At 45.1% G+C, this 4,714-nt stretch overlaps 1 pseudogene; it reads right to left on the bottom strand.

Annotated features, from left to right (window-relative positions):
* Positions 1–523: 523 nt before the first annotated feature.
* On the bottom strand, positions 524–1,234 carry LOC148836340 (uncharacterized; annotated as a pseudogene).
* Positions 1,235–4,714: the final 3,480 nt, after the last annotated feature.

The following is a 4,714-nucleotide window of genomic DNA, read 5'->3' as shown; positions in this document are numbered from 1 at the left end:
CTAAATTTTATTTCGAGAGACTGGATAAGTAACTCAAGTGTTTTTTAACTTCCTGAAACGGTGATTAAAAACCATTAATACTGTCGTTGGAGTTTAAATAAAGTTGATGTTTTCTCTTTTGGCTAGACTTGACTATTTAGCCATGAGATTATGTTTATCTTTATTAATCTTCCTTGTTATGCACTGAGAATGATAAGCACCCCACCGCTCCCGCGCGCCAACAGACAGAGAGAGAGACACACACACTACACTACACTACACTACACAATGTCTACACTCTGCAGACATTCACAACAGCGACTGTCAGAAGATAGGACACAGCGACTCAGACACCCGTTGAATGGAAAGGGACACTTTAATGTGCTGTACGGCTGGCACAGCACCCCACTTCTCCCGCGCGCCAGCAGAGAGAGAGACACACACACCGGTTTTAATTGTCAAAAAGTAATAGTTTTTTTTACTTTTGTACATTTTTTTTACATTCCTCTTGTTTAACAGGAATGTTTTGTTTCCGGACAGACTGTTAAACTAGAGGAAAAGAGCACCTCCTTCTTCGAAGCATTTCATTTATCCGATCACAAATTATTTTCCAGTCGCACGAAGTAAGTGTTGAGAATCTCCGATTCACCATGCTATTAATGGTTTCTCGGAGATTGCAAGGCAAGGCACTTTTGCCTCTGGACCCATCGAACTTTACCGATGTGGTCAACCCCCACTAAATTTCAAAAGTCACAAGATTTCGAAACACGAGGGCAGCGTAGCAGTCGGCTCTCGCTTTCCCATCTATACCGATGCACTGCAAGTACAACCCCCCCTCTTTCTCTTGAGTGATGGGCAACAGTTGGATATCTGGGAGAATTGTTCGTCCCACTGGCATCTGTGAATTCCGCTCTGTAAACGGTGCTTCCTGAGGGGAGTTAGACGGCGGGGACAGCATCAGCCAATTCCTACGCGGTGGTGAGCAGAGAGGCCGGGATGGAGTGTCCTGAGGCGGTGTGTGCTCTGTGGGGGGCAGAGCTTCCGCCAGGCATTGCAACCTGCGCAGCGGGGAGAGGCACTTATCGGGAGACAGCTGCTCTACCGTTTGACTGCCGGAACATACTGTCTCCTTCTTCTGCATCTTCAGGAGTGTCTCTAACCTCCCAATCCTCCCCAGTAATGTGTCGTACTGCTCCCGCTGCTGACGAAAAGTCTCCAAAGAGATGCTGCTTCTACAGGTTGGCACCCTGGCCATTGGCCGAGAGCAGAGACCCACAGCCTGTGGCAAAATAACATAATTCATGTAAGAAATAAAGTCACACAATAGTATTCATCAGTTGCGGAACAGACGTAAAAAAAAACTTATTTTCATCTGTCTTACTGCTTTCTTTTTTACTGTCCTGGTAGTTTTTGAAGATTGTTTCGCCCATGCGGTGTTTTCCTGAAGAACAGGCTGCGAAGAAATATTTATAATTTAATGTATAATTCCAAACGGCAATAATACCTTGTAATATGCGCTATGATCGCATATTTCAGATGAAGCCTGCTGTATTTGCTTACCCTTCGCTCTTTGCAAGCTGGGGCAGCAGAAGCACATCATTTATTCCCATAAGAGCTCTTGGTCTCCATACTGTACTATGGTCGCTGTAGTGCAGGCTCGCAGTTTTTTTTTTGTGATGGGAACTCACCCAATCCCTTGGTGTATTTATGCTATATTCTCATGTACGGTTAGAATGTGTTCATTGTCTTCCAATGAAAGACGGGTTCCTTTCGCTGAAGTCGGGAGACATTAGAAGCTTGCCACACCCAGACTGTTACACCAACACATAAGCACGTTAAAGCTATCCCATTGAGGAGCCGGGCGCAATAATTGTTTTGTTCCTTGATTTTCTGATCTGCAAGGCCATTTGGCTGCAGCGACTGTGAATTCTGTGGCATCGCCAGATTGTGAAAAAATAAAAGTATTTAAATCAAGATGGGGGTTAAGGGAATTGTCTCTATGACACTCTCCCTTATAAAATGAACGTTAAACAAAACAAAACCTAAAAATAAGATACAATCTACAGACATTCACAACATAGACATATCATAAAACATTTACATATATTGTTAAATTATTACTTGTTTTTCAGGAAGTTAAAAAACACTCAAATTACTTATCCAGTCTCTCGAAATAAAATTATTTTTCAAGAAATGTAATGCAAGATGCTTTCTAACTTGGGCAATGTTTTTTTTTTTAAATCTAACATTAATAGATTACAAAGTCATTCCTAATAGCAATTATTTACCTGCATAAACTTATAAAGGTTGTTTTTTCACACAGTGAAGAGGTCTTTTTTAGTTATACAGTAGTTGTGCAAGCTATGGTGAGTGTGTCTTTTCTGATGAGTTTCAAAGGGAAATAGGTTTGTATTCGTCTTCCCTGACGCAAAACAGGGTCAGGGGGCAGGGTGTGTGGGTGGTGTGTGGGCAAACTTTCATACCTGACTGAGAAAGCTTTAGGGAACTTAACAGGTTTTAAGGCTTTCTGTCTTTCCCTTCCAAAGTTCAAAAAGGACATTAAGTGTTTCCTGGATTTCACTGGTTATTAAAGATTTATTAATTACATCACCACCACTGGCCGTGGGGCCGTGGGGTGAGACAGGGCTGCAGCCTGAGCAACACTGTTTAATATCTATATCAACGAATTAGCAGGAATGTTGGAACAGTCTGCGGCTCCTGGTCTCACAGTACACGACACAGAAATCAAGTTCCTGCTCTATGCAGATGACCTGGTCCTGCTGTCGCCCACAGAACAGGGGCTGCGCCAGAACCTGGCACTGCTGGAGCAGCACTGTCAGACCTGGACGCTGACAGTCAATCTGGACAAGACCAGAGTTATGGTTTTCCAGAAAAAAGCCAGACCTCAGGGAAACAGGTACAAATTCACACTTAACAACAACACATTGGAGCACTCATCCAGCTACACAGATCTTGGCATATCACATACTGTATCACATATACTGTACCATCAGCTCATCTTGAAGTTTTGACCTGGCAGTGAAGGAACTGAGGGAGAAAGCACTCAGGGCTTTCTACGCAATAAGAAGGAGGCTCTTCAACATCAATCAACCAACAAGAATCTGGCTCCAAATATTTGAAAGTGTATTCTATATGGCAGTGAAGTGTGGGGTCCCCTCACAGACCAGGAGTACACTCAATGGGACAAACATCCCACAGAAACTCTGCACATGGAGATCTGTAGAAACGTCCTCCGTGTGCAGAGAAAAACACCTAACAACGGGTGCAGGGCCGAATTAGGCCAGTACCCACTATTGATAAACATACAGAAAAGAATATTAAAGTATTGGCTTTAATATTAGCCGTACAGAAAATTAAAGTGCCCCTTTCCATTCAACGGGTGTCTGAGTCGCTGTGTCTTATCTTGTGACAGTCGCTGTTGTGAATGTCTGTAGAGTGTATCTTATTTTTAGTACTATATTTTTATATTATATTCCCTATTAGTCAAACTCTAAGAGTATGTATCGGCTTGTCCACCCCTCCCGCCCCTCTCTGTGTACAGTACAGCCTCCTGTCCTGACTGCAGGAGCTCATCCAGCTGTGTCTGGAGAGAAGCCAGGGTATCGGCTTGTGCCCCCCCTCCCACCCCTCTCTGTGTACAGTACAGCCTCCTGTCCTGACTGCAGGAGCTCATCCAGCTGTGTCTGGAGAGAAGCCAGGGTATCAGCTTTAACCACGCGGCTGGGCAGCTTGTTCCCCCCTCCCTCCCCTCTCTGTGTACAGTAGAGCCTCCTTTCCTGACTGCAGGAGCTCATCCAGCTGTGTCTGGAGAGAAGCCAGGGTATCGGCTTGTTCCCCCCTCCCGCCCCTCTCTGTGTACAGTAGAGCCTCCTGTCCTGACTGGTGGAGCTCATTCAGCTGTGTCTGGAGAGAATCCAGGGTATCAGCTTCAACCACGCGGCTGGGCAGCTTGTTCCCCCCTCCCTCCCCTCTCTGTGTACAGTAGAGCCTCCTGTCCTGGCTGGTGGAACTCATACAGCTGTGTCTGGAGAGAATCCAGGGTATCAGCTTCAACCACGTGGCTGGGCAGCTTGTTCCCCCCTCCCTCCCCTCTCTGTGTACAGTAGAGCCTCCTGTCCTGGCTGGTGGAACTCATACAGCTGTGTCTGGAGAGAATCCAGGGTATCAGCTTCCACCACGTGGCTGGGCAGCTTGTTCCCCCATCCCGCCCCTCTCTGTGTACAGTAGAGCCTTTCAATATTGTATTTCACTGTATGAGTTTTCTTTTAACAAAAACACTTCTTTGAAAAACTAAAATAGCAAATATTATGAATACTAAAGTATACTGACATTTTTTATATTTCAAAATAACACATGTTCGTACTGTATGTACAGTACACAGCAGTACCGCAGGTTGAACTGTACGGCGCAAATCCACCTGAGCCCAAAAGCCCAACATTATGTGCATTCGCCTGGTGCAGCGCGGTTTTCATCACTCTCGGCGGGAGTGCTGGCTGTGACGAATTAAACCGGTTTCACAGGTATTTTCAAAGTAGAAGGGGGCGAGTCTTCCAGCGAAAGACACACCCCCCCCCCCCTCCAAAACCCCTTTTTGTTGCTTACAGTAGTATTTAAGTACAGTACTTACTTACGGTAGTACTTCTTGCGTTAAGAAAGCTAGGTGTTAGCATAAATCCTGAGCCTAAATATAAAGTTAAAATCTTGACAAACAAAG

This window comes from Atractosteus spatula, chromosome 4, assembly GCF_055471065.1.
Source record: "Atractosteus spatula isolate fAtrSpa1 chromosome 4, fAtrSpa1.hap1, whole genome shotgun sequence".
Lineage (NCBI taxonomy): Eukaryota > Metazoa > Chordata > Actinopteri > Semionotiformes > Lepisosteidae > Atractosteus > Atractosteus spatula.
Note: the sequence above shows the minus strand (reverse complement) of the source record. Positions and strands in the feature narration are given on the sequence as shown.